Below are 26,903 nucleotides of genomic sequence, written 5' to 3' on the forward strand. Positions count from 1 at the left end.
AACACAGCCCTTCTAGTGTGTCCTCTGCAGGCTTTTCCAGCTTCAGAGGGGTGGAAAGGGACACATGAGGCACAGGCTGGGACACTGGGACCATGGCAGATGAGGGCAGAGGGGATGGTTCCCGATGGGGTCCCCTTTCAGCTTCATCTCATGAATCACCCAAAATGAGGTCATTTTAGTTCAGCTGCTCACGGCTGTGTGAACTCCCTGAAACCTCCTCCAACAGCTTCGTAAGCTTTGTCAGCCCACGCTGCCTCCTGGGTATTCCCTGTAGATTTTACAAACTCTTTTAGAGAGATAAGAGCAAGTGCATCCTCGGCATCCTCCCATCTCTCTCCTGTCAGGTTAGACACCAGGTTTTTAGTGAAACCCACGGTCTGGAGGTTTGAAGAACCCACCTCTCCCTGCTTCCACTCTCGGAGCAGCATGGACTCTCTGGCGGCTGGTCCGAGGTGCAAGGAGCACCTGACCAGCCTCATCCGGGCAAACACCTCCCAGCCCTGCTCGCTCTGCTCCATTTAGTATCCTTTTCCCATGCCTCCCAGCAGCCGTGACAGCCCCAGCCCCTCTGCATGGACACCTGCACCAGCTTTTCCCATTCCCGTTGCTCCGGCGGGGTTAGGTGTGGGCACAGGGAGCCCACAGGTGTGAAGAACCACGCGTGCCACCGACAGACTGTCAATAAGCAGAACTTCCTAGACCCTTGTTTTGGTTTCAACAAAGAGAAAACATCAATATTTTTAGGCACAGAGGGATGGCCAGATAGCCTGACCTGTCAACATCTAGAATGGAAAACACGCTCGTCGAGTACTCAGGATGAGGTTCTAATTACTCCCTGCATACCAGCCTGCATAAATACAGCGGAGCAGTCCAAGAAAAGCACACTTCCAACACGAAGAGCTTTTCCCGGAGTTAAACGCAGTCTCCTTTGCCCTGGGAGCTGGGTTTTGTCTCTAGTAGGTAGCAATTTGCTTCTGCTGGGTTTGCAGGGCTTTATGGAGGAGCCCCAGCCCAGGCGGCGTTTCCCCACGGAGGAAAGGAGCAGCACCCTATGCGGTGATGGGAACGGCGATGCTGGGGGACGCAACACAGGTTGAGAGCATCTGAATGGTGCTGGCGTGGGCCTGTGGACCCTGGGGACATTGGCCACACCGATCCCAAAGCACTGGAGGATGCTGCGGGATGCTGACATCTCACCAGATCTCATACTCCCTGACTTTGCTTCTGGAAAAGCTGAACAGGGAAGAGATCTGATGACTTATATCATGGCACAGGTCAAACTGCTTCATCTTCATCAACAGCTTCCAGCCAAAGAGATGCTACCCCAGAAAAATGCAACATATCTGCTTGAAGCAAACCCTCAGCTCCCAGCCCCCTCCTCAGAGACATGGTTTCTGCTTCCTCGCAGTAAGAAACCCCCTCTTTAAAACTTCCACTTTGACCCTGGACAACCTGCCCTCTCTGGGCTGGCTCCAGGCTCTGGGGAGGCAGCCCCTGCCTAAAACCCACAGTAAGCAAATGCCTCCTGCCTTTCCCAGTATCATGGTTTAACCCCAGCCAGCAACTAGGACCACACAGACGCTCGCTCACTCTCCCCTCAGTGGGATGGGGGAGAGAATCAGAAGAGTAAAAGTGAGAAAAAACTTGTGGGTTGAGATAAAAGGCAGCTTAGTAGGTAGAGCAAAAATGATGCATGTACAAGCAAAGCAAAACAAGGAATTCATTCACTTCTCCCCATGGGCAGGAGGGGTTCAGCCATCTCCAGGAAAGCAGGGCTCCATCACACATCATGGTTACTTGGGAAGACAAACACCATCACTCCGAACATCCCCCCCTTCCCTTCTTCTTCCCCCAGCTTTATATACTGAGCATGACATCACACGGTATGGGATATCCCATTGGTCAGTTGGGGACAGCTGTCCCAGCTGTGTCCCCTCCCAACTTCTTGTGCTCCCCCAGCCTGCTCCCTGGTGGGGTGGGGTGAGGAGCAGAAAAAGGCCTTGAGAGCTTGGCAACAACCAAAACCATCGATGCATACCAACACTATTTCCCATCCCAAATCCAACACACGGCGCTACACCAGCTGCCCGCGAGAAAGTTAACTCCATCCCAGCTGAAACCATGACACTGAGCTGCCGAGGGAGGTTGAGGAAGAGATGAGGATGCTCCAAGCCAGGGCACGTCAGTGCTGCTGGGTGGATTTGTTTTTATCTCAGTTAATCACCGTGAGAACTGGGCCCTCTGCTGTAGACCTCCTCTTTCCCACTCTGTGTATTATGATTTCTGTGTCACCAAGGGGCAAAGGAGAAAATAAACTCAGTCAATGCTTAGAAAAACGTTCAGGGGAGCAGAATTCCTTGTTTTAGAGCAAAAAGACTCTAAATCACAGCTGTCCCAGCCATCAGCTCTGAGGACACTTGACCACAAGCAGGACCAAGGTTGGGCTGAAGGGTCAGGAGACTCCTGGGAAACCAGACGGGTCCCAGCAGAGACCAGGACAGGGTGGAAGGACACTCCGACCAGAATCAGCGCTGCCTCAGTTTCCCCTCCAGCCTTTTCCTTGCCATGAATATTCCAGTTATAACTTCCCAGATGACAAACCGCTGCCTCCCGAATGGCATGTAAGGCCATGGGGGTGTAGGCTCATGTGGGCACTTCCATGCCTTTCCCAAACACCCTCCAAGGGCTTTGCGGTGCAGCTGCAGCCTTGCCATCTCCCGATTTGAAACACCCATGAAAAAAAGCCCATGAGAGAAGAAAAGTGGAGCTGCAGCTTCATGCAACACAGGGACACCCTTCGGGAGGGTCTCGGGGGAGGAGGCAGCAGCAGAGCAGGCAGCGGTGCTGGCTGGGCTGTTTGAAGCCCCACGTGGGGGACCTGCCCTCTGCAATCCATTTAGCACTTGGCACCGCTCAGAGGGCTATTTTTAAAAGGTATGCAACTGTCCCAGAAACCCAACTTTGAAGTGTGGTTCAAGGCTTTGTTGTTGTGAAAAGAAAGGGCTTTTTAACGTTTGTAATTAAATGCAAACAGGAGTGAGTTATTGGACCGGAGCTGGCCAAGGCAGGTCAGCTCCGCTCTATCCATCGGGGCTGGATGTTGTCCCACTCCGGTTTCACAGGATGCCTGATAGACTGCTGGCCTTCTCTCCACTCCGTAAAATGCTGTGGTTTGCTGTCAATTAGAAAAATTTGCTTCCTGGCCACTGATAAGTACCAGGAGAGCACAGAGTTCCTTCCCATCCTCTGCAGCCCAGCGCTGGCGTATGAAGATCATTCCCCCAGGCTGGGTGGGGTGGACAGGGGGCTTGGTTGAAGGCAGTGGCTGCTGTGGGCCCCAAGTGGGAGGGGAGGTTGCCCTGAACCCCCTCTGTATCCTCTCCATGTGCATCCCTCCTCCTCCTCCTCTTCCTCTGAACAGCCCAGGCTTTTCGGTGTCCATGCTTTTGGCCAACTTTCTGCATCTGCCGGGGGTAGGTGGTGCCCAATCCAGTGAGAGCCGAGGAGAGGCAATACCAGCCAGCTGGTGCCAAATGAACCCATCAGCATTGCTCAAACACCCCTGGGCTGGCAGGAGACGTCTATAGGATCAGTTCTCTTGGCTGCATGGTTTCAGATGCGGCAGGCAGAGCCAAGAAGCTGCTTTAGCTTATCATCCCCCTGTGGCTGTAGGGACCGGAGAGCAGCCCTTCCCCCTTACAGGGCTACCAAGTGTCTCCAACTCTGACTCTGCAGCCAGTCCTTCATCCAGGGAGCCCCGACTGCAACAGCATGGTCCAGCTAAGAAGAAGCATTAACGCACGGTGCAACGCAGGGAAGAACACAGGGGTCCCCTTCCACTTGCCTCCCCGGGAGGTATTTCGGAGGTGTTGCTGAGTGGGAAGCCCGGGGCCAGCACCGGGTGTTATTGCAGCCTGGTTTTAACCTGGGCTGGGGCAGGAGGGTGCTAATTAAACATGACAGCTTGACAGGAAGGGGCGTTAAATAATTCCTGCCACCCCGTTTGTCCGGGCAGCCCCGCGCGGCCACAGGGAGGGGGGCAGGCGGTTTCCCTTAATTAAAAAGCAGCAGATCCAAACCAAAAATAGACCAGGCTCCTTTTTTAAGGGGACACTGATGGTTGCCCGCGGCTACATTTTTCACATGCCTTCTGAAGGAGATCTCTATCGGTGCACGGGGAGGATGAGCTGGTTTGGGTCCTGCAGTTCACTCTGCACTGCACCCAGGGACAGGACCGTGCCCATCTCTTTCCCGTTGGGCTCCAGCAGCTCAGGGCACTGGGGCTGAGCTGGTGTAATGCAGGGATGGAAAAGACCTCGCCGGTGGGCAAAGCCACGAGAGGAGAAGGAGTAGGTGCCAGGTGGATTTCAGAGCCGCTGCCTGGAAGGCAGGTGGGCAGGCAACAAGGGTTGGCACGGGGGAAGCCAGGCTTGCCTGGAGGCCAAAACGCAGAGCAAATACCTGTCTACTGCTCTGCCAGCACCCAGCACTCGTGTGCCCTGCTCCCTGCCAGCCATCCCCGCCAGGTCAGGAACAGGTGACCATTAAATGCGTTTAAAACCAAAGATTAAAAAAAACCCAAAGATTAAAAAAAACCAGATTAAAAACCAAAAGAAAACACAGGGGACAGCATGACCACTGGTCCTTCCCTGCTGGGTTTCGTTCCTACGTTTGCAGGACCCCGGAGGAAGGAGGGATCTGCATCCTCATTGAGCAAAATGCACACTCCTGCATCCTGCTGCGTGGTGGAGAGGGCTGATGCCAGCGACCCTGTGAGCATGGGAATGGTGAGAAAGGGTCAGACCTCAAGGCCATTTTGTCTGTTCCCATGTCTCTGAGAGCATCCCACAGTGAAGGGGGGAATCGTCTCCCACATCTGGGGAGACAGACCCAAGTGGGATCCTACCCATAGGGATACTGGCTCTGGTCATCATTAACTACAGCCCTGAAGCTCTGGGTTGAATATTCCCTTCTGAACGGGAGTTGTGATAAATCTGGATGGTTTTCTTAGATATAAATGCCCCGTCCTTTTCTGAGATACGTCAAGTTCTTGGTTTCAGCCTCTTCCACCAGTGGCTTTGTCCACAAGCTCTTTGCTCCAAGGTCCTTGAGGGCTATAAATAAGCAGACACGCCGGATCCCAGTACTCTCAGGCAATGCTCCAAAGGGAGATCCCAACTTTCACACGCCTGATGGGTGTTACCCTGGAAAACTCACAGCATGTGTGGGAGTGCCCAGGCAGGTGGGAGTGCCCCAGCTGCCCAGAGTACAAGAGACCCAAATCTTCCCTCCCAGCCATCCTGCCATCCCGCACGGGCTGGCTTTCCCTGAATCCTGGCTCAGGTTCACCAAACCTGGGGTTGGACACTGCTTCTTCCAGCTCCTCTAGGATGCAGATCGCCCATGACAGGGGTGGTGCAGGGATTCCTGGTGTCACAGGGGACGCTGCTAAATGGCTTGTGGGTCATTGCCCTTCGCTGGGCTGCAGTGTGGCTTTGTAACAAGCAGAACCTCAGCAATGATTGCCGTATAGGCTCCGGCCAGCCAGCAGCTGGGATTCGTAGGGGACCAGGCAAATTCCAAAGAACTTGGCGGTGTCTCCTGGGGCTCACAGCTGCAATGTGGTTTCCTCCATGCAGCACATAGAGCATCAATCTTCGCTTTGTTCACGCTAACAGAAAGGCGAGGGCAGGCTCAGGCTTCCTGGGAAGCCACATCCACACGAGTGAGTGTTAAGAGAAGAGGAACACCATCGGCCGTCCCCTCCATGAGTGATCCAGCCTCTCCTCCTTGTCCCTTCGGCAGGAGAGAGAGGAGAGTCCCTTCCCATGCCGGAGCAGGAATTTGAACTGGGAAATCCTTTCACTTGATCCAAGCGGACGATGGAGAGACAAAGGCTGGCACAAATGTGTTGGCAAGCCAAGACCACGCTCCCTACAAGTTATTCCTTGGAAACCCAACTCTGATTTTGCTTACGTGCATGTAAATGAGACCTAACCCCACCAGAGCCACTGTTGCTCCCCATACATTGGCAGATCTGGGTTGAGGAATTAAAAGCTGGATTGCAGCCTGAGGTGAGCTTCTGCAAAATGAATGCCCAGCAGTCAGGCCCAGATACTTTCAGGGGTTGATTCCCAGCTACATTAAGGCCCCTTTATGCTCCTCTAGCCACGTAAAGAGGTCTCTAAGTGAGTGTAAATTAAATTTAAGTTCCTTTTGCTTCCTTTTTAAGGCCCCTTTATGCTTCCAGTGAGGGGTAAAGGAGCCTTAGTGTGACTGTGAGGCGGGCAGGCTTCCCTGCCAGGCACAGGCAGGTGAGAGCCCCTCCTGTGCTGCCTGCACTCGCCCATAAAGCAGGCTCAGTGGCTTTACGGGGTGCCAGCTCCAGCTCTGCTGGCACAGGGTGTGATGGGGGCCGATGTCCCAGGAACAGCCCTCAGGGCAAAGGCATGGCAGGTCAGTAGGAACCTCATCAAGACATCCCGTGTCCGTGCACAGCCAAGGTCTCCTTTCCAAGGACTGGGACTTGAATTTTAAACGCCCGGGAGACTTTTTACCCCATACAGGTGAAGGCAATTCCCCACATCCCTTGGCTGACTTACAACACAGGTAACTCTATTCTGCCAGACAGCATTTGCCCTGCACTAGCCTGGTCAGGATGTCTCTCTCCAAAGCTGTTGGCTGGTGGTGATGTGCAGCCAGTTCTTGCATTTATTTCAAAATATGATTGTATTTTTACGGTGCAATTCCTGCTGTTGCTGCTTATACAACGTTTGCTGACCGCGAGAGCGATGCTGCAGGGTACGGGATGGTACAGCACAGGTCTGATGCGCTGTGATGCCAGCACCTTGCTGCAAGCTAACTGCATCCTCATCCTCTCCCCGCAGGCACGAGGACCGTCGATACATCCCAACCTCCTGCACAATCCCAAAAGATGCTCTTTGTTCCCGGTCCTGCAAGTTGCCCACTAACAACTATGACAAATACGCTCAACTCATCCCAAGATCCATCTGTTCCCATGGCATCTCTCTGTCAGCGCACCTTGCACAGGCAGACCCCCAGCCCGGTGAGATCCAGGACGGGGGAATGACCCTTCCCAAGTGCTTGGGTGCCAAAAACCACCCTCCTTATTGGGTTGCCAGTTTGTTTTGCATTGCCAGGCCCAGGTTCCCAAAGCCACTCAGCCCTGAAGGAGTTAACGGAGCAGAGCGCGACTCAGATTCCTCCACCTAACCCTCCAAAGTCCCCGTATAACCAGACTTGGCACTTTGAGAAAGCTCCACAAATCCAGAGGCTAAAACGCGCTGCCTTCCGTTCGTCAAGAGAAGGCAAGTCCCAGCTAATTGAGGAAACAGAGCCTTCCCCCAGCCCCCTTCCAGGCTGCTTATTTATTTAGGGGCTTTTTTTCCCCCCTCTTTTTCCTATTTTTTTTTTTCAGTTCTTCCCAGAGCAAACACTAGGAAAAGAAAGTGCAAATTAATTTGGTAGGGCACGGCTGCAATTTATGATGCTCCCCAGCTGGCAAGGGCTGTTAACCCCATCGGTGCCCGGGCTCGGACACGGCACTGCCCCTGGGGCGCAGCATCCTCCCGATCCCACCGGGAGGCTTCCCCATCGCTACTGCCCCGTTCCTCCGCTTCCCACACAGGGAGAAGGAAACGGGAGCAGGAAGGCAAAGGGAAACGGTAGCAGATGACTTCTCCCTCCCTCTGCCCCTCAAAATCTCAGGTTTTTCCCTAAATCTCAGTTTTATCCCTAAATCTCATTTCCCCCCCCTTTTCCCTTGTTTTGCTACTGAAGGTTTTCCAAAAGTACAGTAGTTGTTCTTTTTTTTTTTTTTTTTTTAAACTCCCTCTAACTACTGCACACAATTCAAAGGAAATCTGGGAAACCGAATTCTCAGCTCTCCAAAGCAGCAAATGGAAAGTCACTTAAAGGGACTTCTGCCTTAAAGCGGCAGCAGCGCTTTTCTTCGGCGGCGGCGAAAAGGGGTTAATCCCACTGTCCCCCCGCCACCCCCCCCCCAAAAATAGCAACACGACGGGGCTCAGCCCTCCGCACCGCCGTGCGGGGAAGGGGCAGCGGGATCGGGCCACCCCAGGTGACAGCTCTTTCGCGACCCTGCTCATCTGGTCCCCGGTCCCCGCCGAGGTCGTCCGTCCACCCCCCCGGGGCCGGCGGGAGCGCTCTCGGGGGGGTGCACATCCCGAGAGTGGGGTGACGGGGAGCAAACGGGTAGGGAGATGCCAGCACCCCACGGTGTCCCTACGTGTCCGCCACCCTTTGCCACGCTCACGATGCTCCCAGGTTGCTCCGTAAATCCACTCGGGAGGCAGCGAGCACCGGCAGAAGGGTTAAAGGGGGGACGGAGGGGGGGGGGGAGAAAAAAAAAGGAGAAGGAGGAAAGGAAGGACCGACATCAAAGGCAACTTCTCTGCTCAGCAGATGAGCAGATCTATCCTCACTTCATATTTTTTGCAGCTGAAGTCGGGGTGGGGTGTGTGTGGGGGGGGAGCAGGATTAACTCTTTATCTCCCGGGGGGTCACCCCGCCGGGGCAGAGGCGACACTTTCCCGGGAGAGGTGGGATGGCCGCAGCCGCTGACAGGAGGAAAGCGGAGCCCAGTTCTCCGGGGGGGTACCGGGAGCAGCCCCCGGCCCCGGCCGGGTTGGGGGGGCGATCATGGCATCGCCAGCTGCAAACCGGGGGCAGCTTTAGCCTTGGGGCAGGAAAGGGGATGGCAATGATTTTTCTTTTAAAGTTCTGGGATGACACAAATAGCCCAAATACTTTGCAGCAAAGGAGCATCATTTTTTAACTCTGACAAACCTCACTGAGTCATTGAATGAGCGAGAACGGGGAAGGGGGGAGAAAAGTTGTGTTAAAGGGACTTTGCAGAGCAAAAACTCAGGAGCCTTCAGCAGGGCGGGTTACCGAGGTGAACAAACCCTAGGAAATCACTGGAGCCCCTAGGAAATCACTGGAGCGGAGGTATTAAACCCCTAACACTGACATGTGGCAAACAGCACATTCTCCTTCCCCCCCCCCCCGCCCCGTCCTTCGACCAAACAAAAATAATATTTACATGACATCAGGGAGCAAGCCTTAAAATGACAAAAGGGTGTTTACTCACCTCATTATAAGTCAGCTGAGGGGGAAGGCTGCATTCTCCTCGGTGAGGGCTGAAAAATTAAAAAGTCGGGAAATTAAGAGCTGCCGTCTGGCCCTGTGCAGTTCCTCCGTAATCTGTGTATAAAAAGAGAAGTCTTCATTACTGACCACAGGCACGGAGCTGCGCTGCTCACGCCCCCTCCGCGCCGCACCAGCCAGTAGCACACAGAAGTTGGGCTAGGGGAGAAGGAGACAAGCTGAGCAGAGACTATAATGATTTATCTGCACCTCTGGTAGGGGGAAAAAAAAAAAAAAAAAAAAGATAGAAAGGGAAAGGGAAAAAAAAAAAAAAGGCTTCACTCCGAATAAGACACGGGAGGAAAAGTGAGTCTTGTAGTTGCAGAAGGGTGACAGACGCGGGGATGTGCCAAGTCCCTAAGGACAAAAAAACCACACACCTCTTTAATCAGCCCTTTAGCCAAAGCCTTAATTAAAAAAGCTGCTACAAAATATCAGATAATGGATTGCATTTTCAGGCCTCTCTGGAAAACCAGCTCATATGGCAATGTTTCTAAACTCCTGCCAGAGCAGGGAAAGCTGCCAGTTTTAGGTTACAATATCAAAGGCACACATCCTCCCCACCAGCAGCCCGCTCCCGGTTACACCGGAGTAAATCCAGAGCCACCTCGCTGCCTTGGAGGCAGCTGGGGCTGATTTGCAGCAGGGCAGGATCAGGCCCTGCCCTGGCAAAGTGCTGGTGCCTGCAGCACCGCCGGTGGAAGGAGAATTTGGCCTCTTTTCCCCCCAATCTGTGATCAGGTCTGCTCATGTCCCGTGGTAAAAAAATAAAAAAAATAAAAAAAAAAAGCAACATTCTCCCAATTTGTAAGGATAAAAGGCCGAGAGGATTATCTGCTTTGCTCTCCTCTGACAGCAGCGGGTGTAATATTTGAAACCCCGATCTGAGGTCAATACGGCTTTCCATAGCCTGAGACCGATTGACATTTTTCACGTTGTGACCATTATTCCTGGAGCTCCGTAAGCGTAGAGAATGAGTCGTCATCTAATCTCGGCAATCAAGTGGAATTGCAATAAAACCCCTGGACTGGACGCCATCCAAGCAGCTCCGAACGGAGCAGCCCCTGGACGAGCACACGCTTATTTACAGCAACGACTGCAAACTGCCTTTGAAAAGTCAATTTGGCTTTTGCGGACTGCAATAGCGGGGCTACACCAACTTTTGACATTTTTTGCAATAAAGCTTGCGCACGTTTGAATTACCCATATCTAACATCTCTTTCTTTCTCTCTTTTTCAGCCCCAGAAGTGAACAAACATTTCTTGGCATCGCTGGGCACTGCTGTTTTGCGTGGCACGGACAACCTCCCGTCCGTGGTTTTGCTCTCATGACGTCCAATACCCTATGGAAGCACGGTATATACAATAATACACACCAGTTTGGATCAAAAGCTCTCCAAAGGCCTGTGCAATTTCACCAAAGGCCTATTTTGATGAAAACCAGAACTAAAGGGCTGAAAAACGCTGCTTTTGCCCGGTTTGCCTCCAGCCTGCAGCTCCTCGCGGGTGAACTGGTTCAGGCTGATGGGGATGCACTGCCCGCTTGCACCCAGCATCCTGGCTCCCCCCATCACCCTCCCAGCGCTGCCAAGGCTTTGGCACGGGCCTGGCTTTTGCCTTCTGAAGGTAAACACGTACATGGCTTTCTGCAGATCTTTCCTTGGGGAAAACATCCCAAACCATCCCCTGTAGAGCAGGTTACTCCCGTGCAGCTGCAGGGTGCTTTATTCCAGCAAGAAGGGGACCGGCGCACAGCCCTTTGGCATCCGTTTGGCAAATACCACCACGAAACATTACACACAGTCCCCAATAGAGCACGCACATCCAGGAGGAGGGATGAAGGAGGAAAAAGCCTCGTTTTTAGCTAATGAGGTAAGTCCAGAGGAACTTCCCCGAAGCCAAGGCAGCTACTACGGACTGAACCCGGTCTGACAGCGAGCTGGCTCTGGCTCCCAGTCACAGACTTTTTTAGAGGGCTCATTCACAGGGCAAAACAATGAATTTTAAAATACATGCTGTATTCATAGATTTGTTTTGAACCCACTAAGATGAAACCACTTATATAATTGTCACAGAGCAAACATCTCATTCTGCACAATAAAAGGAAAATTTCATTTTGTTCCCCCCCCGCCCCAGTTCTGTGCTTTTTGCCTTGGCCAAGACATTTCTCATGTAACATAAATCAAACCCAGGTGCATCTTTCCGCATGAAGCACTTCGCTAATAAACGTTGCTTAAAATACATATGTGGCAGCATTAAAATAAAACCCAGCCCATCATTTGGAGGACTCACAAATGCCTTTCAGACCCAGGAACAGCGGTTTTTCCCCCCAGGTAGTGATGACCCCACCAGCATTCGATGCATTAGATATCAGGATCGAAGTGCCCTGTTCTTCCTCACACTGCATTTCTTCTGAAATATCTAAACTCACGTCCAAATTTCCTAGAGATCAGGTGGGCTTGAAGTTGCTCTTATCTTATACGTAAGAAAACAATGTTTTCAACCAAGTACAGCTGGCCGCAAGCTTATTTTTAATGGTATGAGATTATAAGTATATATTAATTATATATTATTAATATACTGCAGTGTCAGTTCATACAAAAGATTTTTCCCTTGCTTTACTCCTTTTTAGCCAAAGGCTTTCAGTGTCTTGCAGTTGCAGGCCAGGCAGTTTGCAGGACCACTGCCGTGACCTGCTGCAATGAGCCAGGTCAGGACCCAGCATTGTAGCTCCTCTGCTCCATCAGGATGTTCCTTAAGCACGTACCCTGTGTTTGCACAGGCTTTGGTCTGACCATAGCGTGCATCAAGGATGTCTAATCCTGTTCTAAATCCACAACTCCGATCTGTACAGCTTTGGAGCGTGCAGGCTGGCCAAGCACTTGCATGAGATGGTCCCAAGGAAGGTCCTGAGGACTCAACCTCAGAGACAAGCCAGAAGCTGATTCGTGGCCAGGAACTTTTCAGGCAGCATCACTCATCTTTGCCATCTGTTGTTCTTTATTTCAGGTTGCTCAAAACCACAATCAAAGTGACTACAGGCTAGAAATCAAAGACCAAGGCAAGAGAGATTGTCTCATGCCAACCCCATTGGGAGCACCAATGCAAAACCACACTGCAGACCTGGCTGTGAGGACTCATGGGACATTTTTGAACAGTGGCTCCAGACTGGACAATCCAGGCAGGTAGCAGCGAAACGCAGGGTCTGCTCAATGGGAAGGGAAGGTTGAGTAGTCATGAACACTTTTGATTTCAAGTCCAATGGGGTTTTCAAGGCAGACTTCAAACCCCCAGCCCACAGCAGTTACCGTCGTTGTTAAAAGCATATTTGTGGGGGCACACTGTCTATGGAACAGAAGAAGCCAACACCTTTCCCACCACACCTGGGTTTGCAGAAGACAAGCCAAGCCACGGGGAACATCTATGGTGTCCGGGGCACCAGAAGGGGTCACCACCGCTAGCAAAGAGACATCACCTTTCCAACTCCCTTTTCTATCTGGGTGCTAGTCACCTGGGGTCCCCAACACAAGCCTTCATATTTGAACCCTTCCATGGAGAGAGGACAACCACCAGCATCAGATGAAGGGAGTGACCCAAAGGCAGCAGCACCATGAGACTCAGGGATGGCACCGCCGAAGAGCCTGGCTGGCCTCGGAGGGCTTCCATCAAACATGATGAATCGCCCAGAAGTCTGAGCTACTTGTGAAGCCTCCAACTGAAGATATAAATCAGTGATCAGGAAACTTAAATTCACCCTGGATGAGTCCCCACTACTAAGAATAATTGCAAAGGGCCAAAAAAACAAATAAGGTTCAACATCGCAGTGGGAGACAGATGGTCGATGTGAAGCTAACATTTTGCTATAAATTTCTGTTGAAAAGCCCATCCCCTTCCCATTGAAAAACTCGTCAAAAGTTAATTTGCTTCACCAGCTCATCCATAAAAGCAGCAGCTCAGCAAGAGGACTGGGCCAGGGCCGCGGGCTGATCTCATCTCGAGGGCGGCAGGGGGGGCGGCGAAAGCCACGGCTGCTCCGTGGTGCCTTGCTCTTCCTTCCCAAAGCAAATTCCCTCATCGTAACCCTTCTGTGACCCTTCATGTCCCAGCACGGATTTCCTAGAAACTAATTTTCTCGCTCTCCTCTAATCTTGCTCTGGTAAAGGCTTGCTGAATAGCTTGACTCCCGAAAGAAAAGCTGACATCAACCAAAAGCGCTTTCTGCCTAGGGAGACCCGCTCCCGTCCATCCCACCTCTGCCATGGGTTTCTTCTGTCCATCTCAAATCAAATAAAAGATTTGAACCGGCTGCTAAGGCTGGGGTCAACATCGCCTGCTCATCGCACGCTCACAGGGGCACGGAGGGCAAAGGCTAGTGCAAGGACAGCCAAGCCCATACGGCTTCAGCTGCGGTACTTAAGACACGCATCCATACTGTGCTACAGTCCTGATGTGCACCCCTGGGGCGCTGCCATGGCTTGGATGCAGCCAAATGAGCAGCAGAAGATCCCAAAGCGTCTTCTGAGAGGTCCCCAGGGTGGGCAGTGCCTGTCCTGCCTGCTCTGCCAGCTTCCAGAAAGGGCTGCAAACTCATCCTTGCAGTGGTTGGAAACAAGCTGGGCTCAGGGAAACTGAGGCACGGGCCAGCCGGGGAAGCACTTAGAATTGCTTTTATAGAAAAAAAAAAAAAAAGCCCAAACCCCAAAGATTTTGGCTTTCTTGCTCTGCAGACCTCACGGCAAACGGCAGGAGCGCGCGCAGGGCAGGTATTTGCACAGCCCTTATGCTAATAGGGTTGTAGCATCTCTTCCCAGCCCTTCGCAGCCATTCAATCTGGGAATCCTGCTAATGAAAGGAAAACAGAGAGGAGCTGCGGAGCAGAGGCCCAGGGTGTGGTAACTCTAGAAGGCAGCAGAGGAGGGATGAATGAAACCTTTCACTGTGGTCCAGAGGAGCCAGTGGCACACAGGCTTGAGGAATTCAAGAGCTCTGCACACCAAAGCGGGCTGAGAACACGTTTCGTGGGACGTGGAGACACAACTTTCCTTTAATGAGCGGGCAGGGAGGACGATGGAGGAGCTGCAAGAGGGGGGGCGCGCCATGCTGGACACAGACACCCCACGGGGGAAAAATAATATGTGTATCAGCAGTTAGAAAAGGGACGAAGGAGGCCGGCTTCCCAAACGCTGAAAAGCTGTCCTTATTTTTTCCTGTAATTATGTCTCTAAGGGATCACTAACATTTACATTTTTGTACGAGCTGTATAGTTTATTCACAGCCCTGCTCAGCAAAAGGCTCCACTAATAAATAGACTTATTGATGCTTGCACTTCTATACATTATGCTACATCCACGCTCAGACAACCAGCCTATTTTACCCTGCTTTATATTGTGAACAAATTATTCTCCTCTCCGGCGTGGCGCGCTCCCACCCAGCCACGCGCCCCGCACGCCCCCAGCTGAGCCATGAATGGCCGCAGTGTACGGAGCCGCTTGCTCCCCTGCCTCTCAAAACACTGCAGAGAGGGGGGAAAAAGGGGAAAAAAAAAAAAAAAAAGCCAAAAAGAAAAAAGACAGGGTATAAAGATTCCTTCACACTCTCTGTTTGGGATTATTTCACCTCCCTGCCCCCCCCTTCAGCCCCTTTTCCTACTCCAAAAATAAATATATAAGGCAAAAGCAGAGGAAATGATTCCTTAATGCTTCTGCACAAAAATCCTGTGGCCTCGCTCCCCGTTGTCTTCCTCCTGCGGCCAGAACAAACTCTTTTCTCCTGCCCCTCATTGGGAGGGATTACTACGGGGAAATGTTTTCCCTCCCACACTCTCAGCTGGCTTGAAATTATTTATATGAAACTTATCTGGAAGCTTCTCCCCAGCCCAAGCAGCGCTGGGTACCTCCAGGCCATGGGCAAAAGCCTGGGCAAGGCTGGTTAGAACTGTAACCTGCTCTCATGCATGAAACGAGTTGGGGAGGTCTCGGTCCTCTCCAACATGGCCCATGTCCACGCCATGAAATCACCCTGTGCGCTGGAGGGTTTGGGGAGAGGGGCCATCCCCTGCTCATCTCTGCACTGCGCCCATCCCATCGGCTATGAATGCAGGAATTATCCCAGTCCACTCTTTCATTTTTATGACTTTTTCTTAGAGCCAACATCTTTTTTTGACCTTTTTTTTCCTCCTTGCCCTGTGCATCCCTGCCCGCAGCCGCCCAGGCTGCCTGGGCACAGGGAAGCACCCCGGCATGAGCACCGCACTGCACCGCAGCAACCCACACCCCAGCAAAGAGCTCTCCTTGCCCCAGATCCCCTCTCCAAGGGGGAGAGAAGCATTTCTGGCAGACAGCAGTATCGGGATCGCTCCTGGCATCCCTGCTCACAGCCGAGGACTGCTCCGAAGGCAAATAGTACCCCTCTGTGCCTCCGGCACGCAGCGCCACAGACACATAGATGGCATTATATTTAGCTGGCCCCAGATCTCGGGCATAATATTTTTTTTAGCAGTGGACTAAATATTTTTAACATATGCAAACATGCATGACTGAAGCAGCTACAGAGCCGTGGAGTTGGGATGCTGACGGCCTTCCAGGGCAGAACAATGTCACCTTTCTACTCCCCGGCGCTGCCTGTCCCTGAGATGACGACCGTGCAGCTTGAGAGAAGAAGGCAAAGAAAAATGTGGAAGCTTTTCAGGGTGAATTTTGCAATGGTATCACAGCGAAAGGGACCGAATTCCTCCGAGGTGGAGAGCTGGGGATGCACAGAGCAGCGGTCTGTCTCTCGAGCAAACATACCTGATCTCGCGCCCGGCTTGGCCGAGAGGAAACGTTCCCGGCTTTAAGCAAACAGAAAGGTGCCGGGTCAAATAAGTGGAGCAGAAAGTTCTACCGTAGGTAAATAGGTCACTGTCAGCCCTGGGTTGAGCAGCACTGCCGGGGACATGCCACCCATCCAGGGTACCTACCCCAGATCTCCCACCCCCACTTTACGATGGGGAAACTGAGGCACAAGTCTCCCAGGAGCCACGTGTGTTTGGCCACAGGAGGAAGAAGGGATGCTGCGCCAGTACCTAACCCAGCACTGATGCCCTGGACCCATGGGCCAGCTCTGGATAAATGAATTTGGGTTAACAGCCTGTGCTTGTGCAGCAGCTTTGCTCCTTCTGTCCATCCCCCTGCCACCACCATGCTCCCCACAGGCCACCGGGAAGGTCAGTGAAACCACAGGGGGTTGGTGATGGAGCAGTTGCAGGAACAGGGTGAGAAATCTCAAAACGAGCCTTCACCCTATACCAAGAGCGGCAGCTTTGCTAGCTCAGCCCACTGCCGAGCTGCACAAGATGTGCAGAAATCCCCCAGTTTCATTGATCAGCTCTTTTTGGTTTTGCAGCATTGCTGTGGCAGGTGATCAGGTGCCAGCAAAGCAGGGCAGGGAAACTGAGGCAGGGAAAGGAAAGGGAGCTGCCTGCTGTGCTGGGCAGCAGGACCATGGCCAGGCAAGGAGCTGGGGCTGGTGGCCAGTGTCCTGCCATGCTGTGTGGCAAACCGTAAAACCTCTCATGTACTACCTTGCATGACATGGCCATCAGGCCACATCCCCTTGCTCGTACTCGTTTCAGGAGGCTTTGTGCAAGCTCACCCCTTGAGCTTCAGCAGCTTTTGAATGGCAAAGGAGGCTCCCGAGGAACATGATGGGGTTTTTTCATGGAGAAGAAGGGCTGTGGGGATGGGGCTTTGCCCCATGGCAGCTCTCCGGGCCCTGCTGGGCACCCTCCCCACACTGTCATCCTGTCACATGCATTTCTGGCTCCTTATCTCAAAGCATCTCAGACATTCCTGCTCGCTAAAGATCTGCAGCTCCTGCATACAAGACGCTCATCTCAGCAGCGTGTTATTGCTTCCAGGGGGCCAGATGTGGACTGCACCGTCCCCCACCAGGGCTCTGCACCCTCTTCTTTCCCTGCAAACGGGCACATTTGCACTGCGAAAAAGTCCTAGATTGTCGAAAGCCGGATCTAGAATACCTCTATCGACCAACAACATCTGTCAAAATCCCCTTTACACCTGGGACGGGGCTGATACCACCCTGCCTGGGGGCAGGGCTGGGGTACATCAACCATCTCTGTTTCTGATGGCCACAAGCATAAGCTCAGCCCAGTGCGCAGAAGCATGTGATGAGGAAGCTATAGGGGGGGAGTCCCTTCCAAAAGCAAGAGCCAGGTTAAACAGGAGCATATTCCTGCTCTCCTTGCAAGTCACCAGACATTTGGAGCAGCTCGTGGTGACTGAAGGCACCAACACAGGACAGTCCCAGTACCAGAGTAACCATTTTGTAGCCCGGATGGGTGATGTCCCCCCAAGAGCTGGTAAAGCAAAGGAAGAACCCCAAGGTTACATCAGCTTGAACTGTCACAGGCTCAACCCAGAAACATTAGGGGGGCTCAGAGAACACATTGCTCTTTACCCTAAAGCAACAACACAAGGTCAAAGTTGGACCTTTATTTCTTATATTGCTGCTAAGAAAAGTGTATTTGCACCCAGAGCTGCCCTGGTGCCTCCAGCTGGGCTGGGGGGAGATGCCCTTAGAGTAGCAAAGCCCAGGTGCTGCTGAAACTCTGCCGGCTTCGGCGCGGGATGCGGCTGCCGGACGACACCAGCTCTCTGCAGCTGGGAGCTGATCGGCCGACGTGAGGATTTTGCTGCTTGGCTGTGCTGGCACGGCTGCGACGTGCGGACTAGGCTCGGGACGCGTAGGAACGTCTGCTTTAAAGCTTCCTTTTAAACTCTAATAAAAACAACCAAAGCTCGCCTTGCCTCTTCTCCTGCTGAGCCAAAAGACTGCAACCTTGTGCCCAGGGGCGAGAAGCCGAGCAAAACCTGGCAACGGAGAGGAACGAAACGTCGCCCTGAGGAATTGGCGGCACTGGCTGAGCTGGAGGGGACCGCTGCGGGGTGGCACCGGGCTGGCACGGGTCCTGCAGCCCTGCCTTGCCCGCTGCCAGCTTTGCAGCCCTACCCCAGGGCTGCCCCCCACACCCTCCAGCGCCGAGCCACGAGCAGGCTTGTATTTGATTTGGAGAGACGTGTGATGCCTGCTAGAAGCGTGATGTTCCCTCTCTGATGCAAGTGCCAGCTCGGTGCCTGGGGAGTGGCCGAGGGGGCCAGAGCATCCTCCCATCCCTGGCTCCTGGGCTGCCTCCCCCTTCCCTGCATAAACATGCTGCTTATCCAGGGCTCCGGCACTGTTTTGACCTTGCAGATGTGAAACTCAAGGGCTCAATTTTCTGGCTATTTAGATGCAGAAAGATTGTGATTATGCCAAAATAGGCATCTTAGAGGCAGCTGCGTGTGGCTAAACCCTTTCCTGTACCTTTTGGGTTGAACAGATGCTGTAGAGCATCCAGCCAGGATGGAGCTCAGCCAGACCCAGGCTCTCCGCTCCCTTCCCTGTCCCACCAGCATCAGCCCTCGTGCACATCATGAGAGGCTGCTGGGGTGTGGGATCCCGTGCCAGAGGTAGGACGTGGGGCATCTGCCTCCAGCACTGTGGTAGGAGCCCCACCGCTGCCGGTGCGACCCTGGCAAAGAGCAGGGAGCCAAGGGCTGTGGTTCTGGGCAAGGTGAGCATGCAGAAAGCAGAGCTATAAACCATGCCCTTGGGTTGAAGGGGTGTGAGATAGCCTGGGTGGCTGCAGAGGCAGCTGCTGGCATCAGAGCGAGGAGGATCGACGTCTCCTGCGGATTCAGCATTGACGGTGGCCACGGCAGAGCTGTCCCTGCTGCAGCATTTCCATCTGTGCAATGGGATTCCTGAGGTGGATCTCTATTTCAGAGTGTACTCGGAAAAAAAGAGCTTGGAATGATCCAGGAGTCAGGCAGCACCCTCCGCAGGGCACAGCCGCGGGGTGTCCCAGAGCCTGGCACCCAGCTCAGAAGGTGTCACCACATCTGCTTCTCCCAGTTCTTTTTGCTCTTTCATGGACTGTGCTTGTACTGAAACAGAACGGAGTAATTTTCATTTTCCATTTGCAATCAACTGAGTTAGTCTTGGATTTTCCAGTTTCATCGTTTTGGAATGAGACTTCTAGGTGATACCTGCAAAGGCAGAGGAATCGCTGAGCCTGTTCCTGCCTCCCAGCTGGCTACAAACCCAGTTGGAGTTTAATCCTTTTTCTTGTCTTTTTTCCTTTTTGATTTAAAAAAGAATAATGAAGGAAGGAACACCACCTTCTTCTCTTACCCATCTTTGACCTGGATGTCCCCCAGTCCTGCAGGCATCATCCCAGAGTCACCGTGCTGCGTCTGGATGGACACACGCCTGCTTGAGTCCTGCCATGGCCGGCACAGAGCTGGCAGCGGTGATGCACAGGCGTCCTGGGGATGTGGGACCAGTCCTGGCATTGGGGCACCACATCTCATCCTGCTGCATCTTCCAATGTCACCGCAGCCATAAGCTTTCCCAAATTTCTCTTAATGCCATCAGGCTTTCCCCCTGCACCCCTCTCTATCCTGACTCCCTTCCACATCAAGCGGCACAGACTCTCTTTAAAGTCTTATTGTAGATGCAGCAGTTCAGCCTGAATTTTATTTGACCGTGGAATAAAAAGAAGCTTTTCACAAAGATTCAAGTAGCATGAGCATGAAAAAAAGAATAAAAAGACCAGGAGGGGGATAAGGTTGCTGCCCCGTCTGTAGCCACCACTCCCAGTGCTGGGTCCTCTTTCTGCTCAGCAGAGAGGGCTGCTGCATCCCACCCCAAGATGTGCCGGCAGCTCCCCTGCGTGTCCAGATGAAAGGACACCCCCCAAACACTGCTTAATGCTGGATAAGTGTTTTTCCTCAAAATTATGGGAGAGGAAATTCAATATTTTTTTAGGACATGGCTTTGCATAATAATGACCAGCGTGGGGAGAACAATTCACTATTCACACTCAACACAAACAAGCACCTTTCAATAACCTCACACCTCTGACTCCAGCCCAGCCATGGGTCAGGCACTGCCATCACCCACGGTGCCAGCAGACATTCCCAAGGCTACCCATCTCCCACTGAGGGCAGAAGAGTGACAGCATGATATTGTGTCCACCTTCAGCCACAGATGCCCCCTGAGATGCTTCACAAGGCTGGGAAATGTGGGATGCAGAAATATATATGTACCTATGTTTTAATGCAGCGTGGAGGTTGGGGAAAGAAAGAAGATATCCTCTGGGAAGAGGAGAAAGGTCTCTCACCTTCATGTGGGAAGAGAAAGGGGCATGGGAGGAGTATGGCAGCTTTGCCCAGAAATGCACAGTTTCAGCTGGCACAGAGACCCAAGCAGAGACATAGGGAGAGCCATCCAGAGCATGACTTTGGCCAACGCTCCTGAGAAGTTTCAAAACCATAGAGAACAAATCTAAGTCACGTCAAACGAATGAAGACAAGGTTGTTTCAGCCACACAGAAACCACTTGGGAAGCTGAAGGTGGAGACTGAAGTCCTGAAGCCCCACCTTGCACCAGACCCCACTTTTGGGCATCTCTCTCCAAACATGTCTCACCATGTCCGTGCCCTTGCATAAGCCCAACCTGCTCATGTCCTCCACCATTGTGGCATCCAGCCTGGGTTGGATGCCAGAAGCTGAGACCCGTTTTACATGTGTTTCTGAAGAAAAGGAGGGTAGTCCAGCATGTCCTCACCTCCTGGAGGAGAAGGACCTCTGTCACTCAGCAGCTGCAGCCACAGCAATGTTAGCTCTCTGCCGAGGGCAGTCAAGGCACAGAGCATTATTTACATTTTGATAAACACTGACACATCTTTTGGAGCAGAAGGCAGCTTTTGAAACACACAGTGAAAGGGAAAACGAGCAGAGAGTTCACCAACCAAAAGTTTCAGGGAGGAAATGCGCTCAATGGAGTGTAGGTAAGGGACTGGAGTCCATGGCCCTGATCTCCTTTCTTCCTTCAGCAAACCCTGGTTCTTCTTGTCTCCACCTTTTGCCATTTATTCCCTCTGCTCCCCTGCAGCCCTTTCTGAGCAGCTGCCCTTTGCTAGTAAACAGCCCACAGCCTCAGGGCCAGCTTTCCCAGCACTAAAAGCCCACTTACTTCTGTTTGTCTTGACAAAACAGTAGCAGATTTGTGCTATAAATCCCCATTAATGGAACAATCTACATTGGCTTGTTCCCATTAGCACTTTCCAAAAGAGAGGCAGTTTGTGTGCGTGCACATACATACGTGTGAGTGTGTGCACATACATACGTGTGAGTGTGTGCACACATCTCCCTCCTGCAAACAGCAGCCCGGGCTTTCAACTCAAGATCCTCCCCTTAAATGCCAATATTGAGAAGCAGAATCTAAATATTTCAAATCCTGACAAATTTAAACATACAAATGTCTTGTTGAGTCATTTCTTAGAGGGCTTCTTTCAAACAAAAGCCTGACACGTAATCCATGCACACGCTATTCATGGAAACGGGGGGAGCACAGGAGTATTTGTGCAGAGTATATGAATGTCCCTTATGCATTGTATAGGCACAAAAAGGACTTGAATAGCCCCTGTGCATTGCATAGACATGAAATAGCTTTTACCATCAAGGTGAAGGAGCATAAGCCCAACATATGCATGGGTCCTATTGCCAGATATCCTAAATATCCATCAAAAAACAGTGAAATCCACCAAAACCAATGCAGTGAGACATGTGAGCCCAGTTCCCTGACACATAGAATCATATAATCGTCCAGGTTGGAAGAGACCCTTGGGATCATTGAGTCCAACCATCTACCCTACACTACAAAGTTCTCCCCTATATCATATCCCCCAACACCACATCTAAATGTCTCTTAAACACATCCAGGGATGGTGACTCAACCACCTCCCTGGGCAGCCTATTCCAATGCCCGACCACCCTTTCTGTGAAAAATTCTTTCCTAATGTTCAGTCTAAACCTACCCTGTTGGAGCTTGAAGCCATTCCCTCTCTTTCTGTCATATGTTACCTGTGAGAAGAGACCAGCACCAACCTCTCTACAGTGTCCTTTCAAGTAGTTGTAGAGAGTGATGAGGTCTCCCCTCAGCCCCCTCTTCCTCATACTAAACAGTCCCAGCTCCTTCAACCGCTCTTCATAGGATTTGTTTTCCAGGCCCTTCACCAGCTTCGTTGCCCTCCTCTGCACTCGCTCCAGCACCTCGATATCTCTCTTGTATTGAGGTGCCCAAAACTGGACACAATACTCGAGGTGTGGCCTCACCAGTGCTGAGTACAGGGGCACAATCACCTCCCTACTTCTGCTGGTCACGCTATTTCTAATACAAGCCAGGATGCCGTTGGCTTTCTTGGCCACCTGGGCACACTGCCGGCTCATATTCAGCCGCTTGTCAATTAGAACCCCCAGGTCTCTTTCTTTCAGGCAGCTTTCCAGCCACACTTCCCCAAGCCTGTAGCAATGCACGGGGTTGTTGTGACACACAGCCCTAGCTCTTGCTCCAGCTGGCCCAAACTCTCAGCCTGGTCTTCTTCAAGGCATCTACCTGAATGGAGACTCTTCCAGCAGAAGCAACTGGTTTTGGGGAACAGACCCTGCATTTCACAGCATACGGATTCCAATGCGATGCAGCACGCACCTTGGCTTAATTCAACTGCCTGCCCAGCCAGGCCCTGGTGAGCATTTTGGAAAGATGAAGCCCTCAAAGGCATTTTGCTCAAGGGAGAGCGAGAAGCAGGGTGAACCCCTCAACAGCAGCTCAGTCCCGCTTGCTGCAGCTCTCTGCATTTTCTAGCTGCCATCGCAGAGCACATCTTCCAACAACCTCCCAGGGGGATGCAGCAGCCACACCAGCTGCAAGGTAGTGCATGGATACCTGCTCAGCTCCTGACAGCTTGCAGGCCATCCCTATCACACACATGCAATGTCCTGATCTCACTGACTTAGTCTTGCCCGTGTCAGGCTCCAGAGACCTATTTAAACCTCTTGATGTGGATGGGGACAAAAAAACACATTAGGAACCCAGCAGTGAAGGGCTCCAGGGAAGCAGGCATGGGTGCGTGTGAAAGCAGGAGGTCCAACAGTCCGGAGCAGAAAAGGTGGTACCAACGCAGCAGCACAGTCTGTACTGTCCCATGGGCTAGGGACCTCCTCTGCTCCGGCAGAAAACCAGCACTTACTCCTTTCTCTCCATCCCCTCCTTGTCCTGGCTTCAGCTGTGTAGCCTGTGCATGCTGCAGCCAGGAGCACTGCTGCAGGGCTGCCCAGCGGGGTGCATCCCGATGGGATGGATCCTGCTGGGGTGGATCCTGATGGAGGGCTACCCGATGGAGGTGCACGCTGATGGGGTGTATCCTGATGGGTTGCACCCTGATGGGATGTATTCTGATGGGGTGCACCCCGATGAGGTGCATTCTGCTGGGGGGTTCATCCTGGTGGGATTTATCCTGCCGGGATTATCCTGCTGTATGTTCGCCTGTGGCAAACAGGTGGCGATGTTGTACTCCAGGACTTCAGCTTCCAGCCCCAAAAAGCCGGCTGCTGTCAGAAATCCACGCTGGGAATCTCGCTGCCCCATGTACCTCCCCAGGAGGCCTTTGAGAACGACGAGAGAGGTGCTGTGATGAACCCAAGCTTTCTCCTTCTCTTTACTTAAAACAAACGTGAGCCAAAGCCTCTCTTTCCTTTCCTTTTTAATCGAGGCAAGGGATAAAAAAATCCATCCTCTGCAAGCGAAGTTTTCCCTTGAGCTTTGAAGTGAAGAAGAAAGTTAGGCTTGCAAGGGAAGTTGAGAGGATGCTTTGGGGAAGGTGCATCATCCGCTGGTTGCGGGTGCAGGAGTTGCAGTTAAGATACATGGAGCTGGGACACCACAAGCAGAGGGAAAAATTCCTGCAGCAAAGCAGAGATCCACCCTGTAAAATGACTTCCATCCACAGCAGGTACCTGCACTGCCCGGGCTGGAACATGAGGTCTGCAGGGACCTGTGTGCACCCAAGGCACTGCAGCAGTGGAGAAGACAACCAGGTTGTGGCATTATCTTGCTTGGACCTGGGCAATTCCTCATCTCAGAGGGAACCAAGTGCCTGCAGTGGTGCTGGATGCTGCGTACACAGGGATTGCTTCGTGCATGTCCCCAAGGGATGCAGCACAGGGACCAGGAGCACAGACAGGACCAGGGCCCTGGAGTGGAGGTGGCAGTGGTAAAAGCTGGCACAGCAGCAGGTGGCCACTGCCTGCCCCATACCCCTGGCTGTGTGCCCTCTGAGCACCTGAAGCGATGCCACCCAACATCTCCATGAAAGCAGAAGCTGCCAGGGGCTTTGCATTGCTGCACGCCACTTTTCCAGAGACACAAAGTTGTAGTCACTGGAGTCCTTCCCTGTACCAAGTCTCTGTCCCTGCCCTGGAACCTGTCTCTCGTACTCCCCATTCTTCAAAAGGAAAGGTAGAAGCTCAAGTAAAAGCTCCTTCGGGCCTTGCCCACACTCTAGGATGTGTTGAGCAAGTCGCAGAGCAGTGCCACGTTCCTGCAGACTGATGCCATTTCTTAGCAAAGCCCTTGCGGCTTTGGCATCGCAGCCACCAAGCTCGTGGGTCACCGGCGATGCCAGATGATGGTGAGCAAGGGGACAAGGGCTCCAGATGGTACCAGGATGAAGGGCTCCATCCTCTTAACAACCGTTGCCTGTTCAAAAAGAGGTGAGTGTGCTACGGAGGTGGCAGCCACAAATTCAAGGGGATCCTCAGCAGGTCTTGTGGCAGTGGAAGCTGTAAACATGAAGGAGCATCCGCAGGCACGGCAAGAGGCAGCAAGATGAAAAATGATGGTAATTTGCAGGTGAAGAAAGCAATTCCCAGGGTGAGGTGAGATGGGCTCTGTGCTGTAGGATCCGTTTAAAAGCAGGTCAGGAAAAGCAGCTGTGTTTCTCTTCTTAGAGGGATTATCTTTCCCTAACTTTCTGCCTGTCTTCAGTGCCTCTCTTGCAAGGATCTGTATTGTGCTGGCTAACCCACAACACAGCCCAAAAGACCCATCTTGCAGAAGGGACAGGAGTCATCTAAGGTCACAACCAAACTGCCGCAGAGCTCAGGAGGACAAGTCCCCTCCACCAACCCCAAATCCCATCTTCACCTTTCCACAGTGACCAGCATCACTGAAAAGTCAGAGTCTGCGACACAGCCCGTGGGACGGCAAACCAGCCCTAGCAATGACTGCCTGGCTCAAACACACACACGTTTCCTTGCAGCACGACTTACCGTCCCCAAACTCTGAGAGATTATGGGAGCACAACTTGCCAAGAGAGCTGGGGAACGCCTCTGCAGATGAGCTGGGGCAGACAGACATCTGCCCGTGGAGGCAGGCTGCTATACAGTTATTTATATAACGGCAGAGAGCGACAGCTCAGAGACGAAACAAATCTACCTGCATGTGTAAAACGCCTTTGCTGGAGCGATGGTTTCCAGCCCTTCAACCAGCATCGTGGGCATCCCAGGAAAGCTGCCTTGGAAACAGCGCACTGGAGAAAATCTCTTTTTTTTTAGAGGTTTGCAGAGTAAATGTTAGCTTTGTGCTCGCTTGGTATTCTCTTGAACCTCAGCGATGGGACGGGCACCTCCAAAAGTGATTCCTGCTCTCCACCTTTGGATGGAGCCCGGGCATCTCCCCGGGACCACTCAGCCAGCCCCGGCAGGGGGTCTCCCCTGAAATATTCCCTGAGCAATTCAGATCTTGAGGATCTGCATAAAAACCCAGCATCGAACACCGCTGAGATAAGACCCTCCCTTCATCAGCTGAATTTCCCTCTCTGTTAGCCGGCGTGTGGTCAAGGCTTGATGACCTGACCTGCATCCAGCTGCACTGGGGTGAAAGCTGCAGCCCAAACCACACAGAGAAATAGCACACGATATCTGAAATATCCAGTAACTGAGCATAAAAAACCCTCAACCACCAGTCTTAAGGACAGAAACCCATAAATCCCAGCTTCTTGCTCAGCCTATCTAGCAGCCAGAGAAATACACGTTATTTGAAATGGTCATAAATATTCGGGGATGTCTAATCTCCAAGGGCCGGCAGATTTGATGTGTGGATGCTGTCATCTAGGAACGAGCGGGGAGCAGCAGACATGCACGACTGACTCACACAGCAGAGATGCTGGGAATCAGCTGCAGTTCCCGTTTTTCATAATCTCACATATTTTATTTGCTTAAGGTTGTTGGTAACTGTTGCTTAGTAGTGGGCCATGGGCCCTTTAACACCTTTCTCCTCCAAGGACAGACAGCCAAAGTGGACAGCGGAGGATCTGGGGGTGTTTAAAGCCCATGGGACCTGCGGGCAGCTCCTGCTAGCTGACTTTCGGGTCCCTGCGTGCTATGATCCCCCAAAAATCTGCAGCAAAAATCAGAACAATGCAACTAGTTACTAGTTCATTTACATTGGATGCACAACCGGCCGGTTACGGTGTGACTCAAGCTGAGACGGGGCTCGGGAGACTGACAAAATCCACATCCTTGGTGGGACGAGGTGCGTTCCAGCTTTGGAAAGCACGCTCCTGTGTCCCTTTGAAGGTAGCTGGAGCCAGCCTGACAGGCAAGCTACACCACCCGCAGCTGGCAGGGCTATGCTGTGTGCGGAGCTCGAATTCTACCCACAAAAAAATAGAGGAATTGGCAATTTTAGCTTTTTCTTGGTCGGTTTGGTACAGCCACGAGTCCCGTTGGCAGCCTGCTGGGAGGGCACACAAGGTGAATCTCGGCGTCA

Source organism: Numenius arquata, chromosome 13, assembly GCF_964106895.1.
Source record: "Numenius arquata chromosome 13, bNumArq3.hap1.1, whole genome shotgun sequence".
Taxonomy (NCBI): Eukaryota; Metazoa; Chordata; class Aves; order Charadriiformes; family Scolopacidae; genus Numenius; species Numenius arquata.